This window comes from Paramormyrops kingsleyae, chromosome 15 (assembly GCF_048594095.1).
Source record: "Paramormyrops kingsleyae isolate MSU_618 chromosome 15, PKINGS_0.4, whole genome shotgun sequence".
Lineage (NCBI taxonomy): Eukaryota > Metazoa > Chordata > Actinopteri > Osteoglossiformes > Mormyridae > Paramormyrops > Paramormyrops kingsleyae.
The window spans coordinates 16366920-16376728 of record NC_132811.1 but is presented as its reverse complement, the minus strand read 5'-3'; positions in this window follow the sequence as shown (position 1 = coordinate 16376728).

Genomic DNA, 9809 nt, shown 5'->3' with positions numbered 1-9809 from the left:
TGTTCGTCTACACTCTCGATGTCTTTTAAACAGGATGGCAGCTTGAGCTGCTGTGTACACAAAAAATGTTTTTTAAATGTCTCAGTACACCAGCTGTATTATAAGTGGCACGGTGACGTTAGCTGAAAATAGGTGTTTAGTTTATACAGTCTGTGTACGGAGTTCTTCTTGTGTTTCCTGCCTGTCCTACATAGATCTGGCTGCATCTCCAGCTGATAATTGCATGAATGTGGTGGTTTGTGTTTTCTATTATACTTCGATTGCATCTGATGATGGTTAGTGCATTGCGTAAATGTGGTTGTTTGCGTTTTCCGTTATACTTCGATTGCATCTGTTGTTTTATAGTGCTTCTTTAAATTAAAATGTTTGGGTCCTTGTTTTGGAGCAACGTTCATTGGTTTTAGTTTGCTTTTGACTAGGTAGTCTTTTATATTTTTTTTATGCTGATTTGGTGTTATTTGTCATTTGGTTTCTGTCTGATGGTTTGCTATTTTCATTTTCTGTTAATTCATCTTTTCATAGCTTCTCTTAATCCTACTGCGCGTTCTGCCTATGTGTCTTTTTTTAAGTGGATGGCTGTTTCAGCTGGGTTATAGTGTGTCACAGCCTGTGGAACACCTCTGGTTAGACCTATGGGATGAAGGTCACGCTTCGTCTGATGTATTCCGTAATTTGTTCAAGATTGTTCTTCAATTGATAACTGGGTTCCTGTGATCGTTTTTTGGCCAGGAAACTTGTGTAAAGTTTCTTTAAATGAATCCTAATTCTAGCTGTAAACATAAACCTACTACCGAAACTAATTATAATGCGAACCATAAATCTATCCTTAACCCTAATTCCAATTCTAACCGTTATCCTAACATTAACCCTAGTCACAATCGTACCTGCACACCTAACCAAAGACATAATCCTGATCCCAATTCTAACCCTAACTGTAACCTTAATCCCAACTTGAGCACTAACCATAGTCACAGACTAAACCTTACAGCAAGTCCTAACACTATTTATAAACCAAGCTTTAACCATAACCCCAATATAAACCTACACCTGGAGGGAACTCCAATCCTAGCTCCAACCCTAACCCTAACTCTGACCCTAAGAACTGGTTCATTTTGTCGTCTGCGTTCTTGGATGTTCACCCCTCTTGCACCAATGTGCCAGGAAACTGTGTCCTTTAACGCCAAGCCTGACATACTACTGTAGAGCGAAGCTTCTCCAGTCACATTTATGACATGCGGTATGGACGTTATACTTAAAATTTTTACTAAAACCTTGCACTTGCCATACTCAACGCAGTTATTATCATTATTGATGAGACGTTTTCGTGAGCTGAAATAACATAAGAAAATAAAAATAAAACTTAAGCAAATACGTTTTTGTGTAACTTGCCTGAACTATAGAAGGAGCCAGCGGTCCTACATTGCAACATTTTGTCGTAGCAAGCTATGTCTTTCAAAAGATTAATGCTTAAACTGACACTATACTGCCTGGCCAAAAAAAGGTTGTCATTAGAATTTATATCAGTAGATACTTATGAGCCAATGACTGGATCATTATTACAGCTCAGCAACGTTATGCGGCAATATAGTAAAGTGAGCTGAGTACCTGAATCTACTGAATGGCCAAGTTACACCTCCATCATCAATGGATTTTCCTCTTCCCTGTTGGCATGGGCATATTCCAGGACAAGAATGCCAAGATTCATTGAGTTTGAATTCTCTAAGTGTGGTTCAGGGAGCATGAGGTATCATTTTCATGCATGACTTGGTCACCACAGAGTTGTGACCTTAACCTCATTGAAGGTTTCTGGGATGTACTGAATGAGGCTTTATGGAGTGGTTCAACTCACTGGTCAATACAGGATCTCATTGAGAAATGAATGTAAATCTGGATGAAAATAAAGGGTGAGATGTTGCATAAGCTTGTGGAAACGATGCCATGACAAATGTGCACCATAATCAAAGCTAAAGACGGTCCAACAAAAAATTCAAATGGCAATTTTTTTTTGGCCGGGCAGTGTTTACCACTTGAAAACTAAATAGGTATACAACTCTATAATCCGATGCCCTAACTTTAAATTTGTGCTACTTCTTCCCTAACTAATGAATGGTCGAGGTGTGCTTGCATCACAGAACAGACTGTCTGTGTGGTTTCAGATTTCGAGTGGTACTCTAACCCCAACCATAGATATAATCTCTGATGACCAGCATGTGTGCAGAAATCCTGTTACACAAATAAATGCCAAACTGTTTCCTCACTGGCAGCAAAAAACCCACAATAAGAGTTTCCACCCTGATAAACCGACGAGGCTAACAGACCACGCTCTGTCTTGTTTAGCATGAAGATAAGACCACTATCCTGTTTAGGTAAGAAATGTTACTTTTTCACTTTGTTATAACTAGTATCTTTTTAAAAAGTGTGTGATATAGTGTTAGGAAAGTTAGTGTAGTATTGAAAAACAATTGTTTTTATTTTTTAATTCCCTGGTACCCTTGCTCTGTTATAAGTGGCATGGTGATGTTAGTTGGTGTGAATTATAAGCATGTTATTGTCTAGGTGCTGTGTTTCTGAAGGTCCTGGCTTCAAATGCACTTTACCACTTGTCTGGAAGGAGTAATGTACTAGGAGACCTTAGCCCACTGGATTTCCATCCATCTTCCATATCCGCTTAACATCTTCCATACCTACACAAGCTCAGGCTGGGACCCGCAGCCACAAGGCATGGAATAACAGGACAGGGTGCTGACCCCTCACAGGGCACCCTCACACACACAATTTGGCAACTCAGCGTGCTTTTGGTCTGTGAGGGAAACCCCATGCAGAACATGCACACACATGGAGTCAGGGCAGAGACTCAAACCCTGGTCACCAGAGGCATGAGACAGCAGTGCCAACCACTGCATCAGCATCACATTCGTGTACCCATCCACCTTCTGTACCCATTCACCCTACTCAGGGTCGCAGAACCTAGGGGCATAAGGCAGGGAATAACCCAGGATGGGGCATCAGACCATTAGACAGCACCATTTACAAATTGCTAACTCCAATTCCCCTTAGCGTGTTTTCAGACTGTGAGGGGAAACCGGAGTACCCAAAGAAAACTCCAAAATGACACGGGGAGAACATGCAAACTCCACACACGGAGCCTTGAAGCCCAGTCGCTTGAGACATCAATACTAACCGCTGTGCCACCATGACAATCATACAACTAGCGGAAAAAAAATCATATTCCATTTTTTCATAGTAAACTTCCCTTACATTTTGAAAAAATTGTATACTTCAACAGTGTTTTATCAATATTATATGGATTTTTACTAAAGAAAACTGACTTAATTACCCATGGAATAATTTTCTTTGTACGATAAGCTAAATTGGGGAAAAAAACATAAAAAGTAAACAACTGCACAGGAGATAGCATATGTTCACTCATATGAATAAACATGCACATTATTAAATCAAAATTCATAGACAAATTATTAGAATTTGAATGTAACACAGAACTTATTTTACATGTGATATTAATAAAATGTACAGTTAAAATATTCCAGCACACGTTGATGGATTTATACAACAGGAATTTGAAATGTTCGAATTCTAGTTATTTGAAACCTTAATGTTACTTCAACGGTCATTTAAGCTGTAATTGTAATGCACCACGCAACAGGTATATAATAATTTTTGCAGCTAGATTATATGTGAATGAAACTATAATGTTTTGTATATCATAGTATTACCCAGCCATCATATATATATTTATGTATGCAATCGCAGTTGTCGAAAGAAAACAACACAGACACTACCAGTAATTGGTTCTTTAAGCGTGGGACTTTTACTTTGACACCCTGGAACACATCCGCGGAAATACCCACTGAAAGAACCGTGTTTGGCTGGAGGTGGCGGCCGCCCGGGACGCACCCAGCGCTGTGGCCTTAATGCCGAGGTTTCCAGCGACGCAGATCGGTACAGCCGCCGTAATTGATATCTGAACTGGAGGTAACCTGTATATGGTGTCAAAAAGCTGATATTGTATCAAGAACTGAAAATGAACGGTAAACGTGTCCACGTGATTATCAGTGGCTTTTGAGACATTGCGGTTAAACTAAATCTTAAGTCTTTGAACTTCCCCAGCTCATTTTTCCAAAAACACTGACTGGTTGGCGTAAGAGCACATCAGCACAGAGATGAAAGAATCTACAAAGGGAGGACCGAAAACATATAGGCCTATTTATATATATATATACCGTATATATATATATGTGAAATTTTTGAGTCTTTGTAGGGTAATATTCTCTATTCTACAGGGTGCTTTCTAGCAAAATAAACAGATATCCACTTTCTATTTTAGGATGCCAGTCCATCACAGGGAATGTACACAATCATACCCACACACGGCCATACAATGCGGGCGATTCGTTGGTGGCAGTGAGGTATCCGCATGTCGTTACATAGACAGAACATGCAGACTCCACACAAAGCAGATGAGGGATTTGACCCCACAACCTCTGAGGCGTGAATAGGTGCCACCTATGAACAAATATATAATTTGTTATAAGAAATGTATTTAAGTAAAGTTTAAAAGTGTTACTTTCCCATTAATAATAAATATTTTTATAAATAGATTTTTAAAATATCACTTTACATGCCGTCAAGCTCGTATGCAGTGTGTATGGTAACACGAAGGCATACGGAGTGGATCTCAAACTGAGAGGCATGATCTGAGCTGGTTGCGGAACAGAAATGAATATCATACACAGTACCACCCCCTCCCCTTGCTTGAGTAAATTTAATGCTGCCAACCACCCCAGAATCAGGAAGGAGGAGCGTGGCAGTTATGTACTGGAAGGATGTGTGACTTGCTGAATTGAGGTCAACAGACCACAGTGTTAACACTTTGGTGGCTGCACTTCTTTGATATGTTAATTATTTTCATGCTTGATATAATCAGAGCCTCACAGCAAGAAGGTCCTGAGTTTGGACCCGGGTCCTTTCTGTGTGGAGTTTGATGCTCTCCCCGTGTTCGTGTGGGTTTTCGCCGGGGGCTCTGGTTTCCTGCCACGGTCCAAAAGCGTGCAGGGCAGGTTGATTGGCGAGTCTAAATTGGCCCTTTAATTGTGTGTGTGTGAGGGTGTGCATCCTGTGGTGTGTTGGCGCCTGCCCAGGGTTGGTTCCCGCCTGCGCCCCTTGTTCCCAGGATAGGCTCCGGTCCCCCCCGTGACCCCAGTTGGGATAAAGCAGTTTCAGAAAATGGATGGATTGATGGATATAGTCAGTATAAAATTCATTAGCTGAAATGTAGGCTGCCTGTTTGCCTGGTTGGTCACTGGCTTTGGATGTATTTTCGAAAGAAACTTCACTCTTTATAGCTTGGTAACTAAAAGTAAAATAGTAATGGAAATAGCTATTCAGCAATTTCCAATGATAGATGGCCACTGTTCCTGGTCGGAGCCTGTCCCAGGTACAGGGCACAGGGCACAGGGTACAGGGTACAGGGCACAGGGTACAGGGCACAGGGTACAGGGCACAGGGTACAGGGCTGGGGTCCCCCTTGAGCAGCATGCGAGTCCATTGTGGGAAGAGACCTCAGTACTGTGACAAACTTGACCCCCCAACCCTGGAGATGAGAGACCTCCATGCCACCTACATCTGTAACTATGGAGATAAGATCTTTCTATAAAAAGTAAACAGTACAACTTAACAAGATACTAATACATAAAAACAAAATTTTGGATGCTCAAATACATTTCATCGGCCTAAAAAATACGTCCAGGAACTGTAACATATTGTTTATCTTTTCCGGTGTCTTATGATCGAGATAATATCTTTCATGCAAGTCTGAAAGGGTGAAATCTAAAATCCATATATGTACGCGCTTTCATCCAGTGACTCATGGCCTTTTTTTCAAACATTTATTTTGCAAATTTTAGCTGCTTTTAATTGAAGTCAGGTATTGCAAATTCAGCCACATCAAAGCACACAGGTTAAGGTAGCCAGTGACGGCTCAGTTTTTCCGAGCACAGGAAGCTGAAAGAGGTGAAGGAAAAAGTCAAAGATCATAAAAAAATATATAGCTGGTAATATGGAGAAATTGCTTTAATTAGAGCAGACACCTCAAAAATGCAAATAGTGTGTAATCTTACCCTCCTAAAAATTAGACAAAAGAGAGAAATTTGGGTAACTTCTGTTGTATTTGGGTTACCTGTCAAATTTTTTGAAACATATTTCTTATGTTAAGAGCTCTGTAATTATTTTAATGATGGCATTATATATTTCTGATGTCCCATCCGTCTGCTTGTGGGCCCAGAAGCTTAGCACAGATATATGCCAGACCCTCCCTCACCGGGCACATACACTTCCAGCCATTTAGAGGTATGATCTCCTTGACTGCGTGTCTTTGGAGGGAAGCCCATGCCACATGTGGAGAACATGCAAACAAACAGAGGAAGAATCCAAACTGCAGACCCTGCAGGTGTGAGCCAGTGGTACGACCCCCTGAGACACCGTGTTTCGCCTTTACACAGAAGTAAAACAGGATATGTTTAACAGCTGCATATGTCACAGAGATGTCTACTATGCAGAAAGGCTTCTCCAGTATTCATGGACCCAACTGACAGTCTGTGTAAACCAAAAGATAATGACCTCAATGACTGAAATAATGTCAAGACAGTAATATTAACACAGTATAACTATTTGTAATCAGTGGGCAACATTTAAATGATAATAATGATGATGATTAACCCTTAGGTGGTGGTAATAATGATAACAACAATCATCATCATCATCATCATCATCATCATCATCATCATTATTATTATTATTATTATTATTATTATTATTATTATTATTGTTACAAAGGGTGCCTTGTGGTGCCATGGTTAGCACTGCTGTCTCACACCTCTGGGATCAGGGTTTGAGTCTTTGCTCCTGGCCACACGTGTGTGGATTTTCTCCCTGTGTTTTTGTGGGGTTTCCTGTGGGTGCTCTGGTTCCCCCCCACACACACACCTACCAAATTACACACACTTGTGTGCCTGTAGCCTACAGGATAGGCTTGGGACCCCCCCCCCCCACACACACACACACACACAATCCAGACTAGGACAGGTGGTTACACAAAATGGATGGATTTTTATTTGTATAGCACCCTTCATAGATGAAATGCAGCTCAAATTGCTTTACATATTGGATAAGAATTAAGAAAAAGCAAAGCAGCTGTACGGAATACTAAATTAGGGATGGTTAAAAGATGCCCGGTAATGTACCCTATTACAACATAATTCTGAATATTGTAATGGAGGCTTCATTCTTCAACTTACTATGATCATTTTCTACCACAAAATATTTTTGTCTGTTAGTTAAAATAATCTGTAATTATAACTAGTATGTTGGATTCAGGAAAGGAGACATTTGCAACATAATCATTTTTTATCCCGGATGTGAGGTAAGCTCTGGTAGTAGGCCAGTGGCTTAAAGGTGAATGTCAAAGATGTTTAACATTCCTCGCCTCCATAAATGAAGCCTGAGATGTCTGTGGGTTTGTGGTCTTTCACATTCACACACCGTTTTCTCTGAGCATTTCAGATGGCTAAGCTACACCGGTGTTTCCCAAGCAGGTGCTTGGGGATCCCCGGTCGGTCCAAGTTTTTGCTCCCTCCCGGCTCCCTGTCAGCCAGTCCGCAATTTTGCTCCCTCAGAACGAGGACCACCTGGGGGTCCCCGTGGATTGGGAAGAGAAACACTGAGCTACACGCGCACGCGTCGTAACTGCCGCATTGGTACTCATAGGATGCTGGCTTAGGAATGCAAACATAGCTTATTTCAACCTTTGGCTCACACCTTTAACCACCAACCACCAACGTTTTGTTGTGGCAGCACCACGAAGGTAACACATATAACTCTCCCTGACTCAAGTCCACAGCTAATGTGATGCGTGCGTTACGTAACGTTCGGGATGCTCTTCTACCTCAGGCCTATTTCTAACAGCCCTGCTTGGATCTATACTATAATGTTCCCTGTTGTTCTTGCACAAGTCAGCAGCTGGTGGAACAATTGTTCAGTGGGCTTTGGAGGTTTGGGTCGCTCATCAAAGAGCTACATGTTCCCTCACGTCAGTGATCGTCCTTTGGAGGGCTGTTACAAAAGGCTGCGGCTTGTCCTCACTTTCACTTTTTTAATTTTTACACTTTAAAAACGAAAGCTTTCTAAGATTTCCACCTAATACGTAGCGTGATCTCTGAGTTCTATTATCAGCAAAGAAACAGATAAATTTTGCCTTTGTCTATGGTCCTCCTGGACTTTTGCACTTTAGAATCGTATTCTGTATCACCTCAGTTTAAGGGAAACCCGCTATCGTATACCCTAAACTGTCTTCATTCTCCTCCCTGCTAGTCCTTCGGGATTCAGTTACTTAGAATAGTCAAAATAGGCTACATTTATTCCTTGTGATTTTTCATTTTGTGGTTTTTTTTGCAGATCTCAATTTGTGTGGTAACTATAGGGCTAGAATATGGAACCTTCATTTGTGTCGAACCGAACCGGTATGAAGAAGACTTGGTGTCCAGTAGGCTTGGGCGGTATGACGGTATCACAGAAAATCCCGAAGGTATTATTTTTAATACCGTAAAAGTACAAACATTCCTCTTCCTATGAAAGCGATATGGAGATGCTGTATTGAGGCGATGTATTGTGGTGCATTGCGTTCAGGTGATTGGAGTGTGTAGGTTAATAGCACAAAGACGAAATGCGCTGTGAATGTGCTGCAGACTGTTGGAGCAGGAGTGGCATCTTCAGTGCTTAGACACCTAGTGCTCATGCAGCTGCAGTCGCAGTCCCTGCTTACCCTTACACTGCTTACACTGACCCTGCCTACACTTACACTGCTTACCCTTACACTGCTTACACTGACCCTGCCCACACTTACACTGCTTACCCTTACACTGCTTACACTCACCCTGCCCACACTTACACTGCTCACCCTTACACTGCTTACACTGACCCTGCCCACACTTACACTGCTTACCCTTACACTGCTTACACTCACCCTGCCCACACTTACACTGCTCACCCTTACACTGCTTACACTGACCCTGCCCACACTTACACTGCTTACCCTTACACTGCTTACCCTTACACTGCTTACCCTTACACTGCTTACGCTTACCCTGCCCACACTTACACTGCTTACCCTTACACTGCTTACACTGACCCTGCCCACACTTACACTGCTTACCCTTACACTGCTTACCCTTACACTGCTTACCCTTACACTGCTTACACTCACCCTGCCCACACTTACACTGCTTACCCTTACACTGCTTACACTGACCCTGCCCACACTTACACTTCTTACCCTTACACTGCTTACACTGACCCTGCCCACACTTACACTGCTTACCCTTACACTGCTTACACTCACCCTGCCCACACTTACACTGCTTACCCTTACACTGCTTACACTCACCCTGCCCACACTTACACTGCTCACCCTTACACTGCTTACACTGACCCTGCCCACACTTACACTGCTTACCCTTACACTGCTTACCCTTACACTGCTTACACTTACACTGCTTACGCTTACCCTGCCCACACTTACACTGCTTACCCTTACACTGCTTACACTGACCCTGCCCACACTTACACTGCTTACCCTTACACTGCTTACCCTTACACTGCTTACCCTTACACTGCTTACACTCACCCTGCCCACACTTACACTGCTTACCCTTACACTGCTTACACTGACCCTGCCCACACTTACACTTCTTACCCTTACACTGCTTACACTCACTCTGCCTACACTTACACTGCTT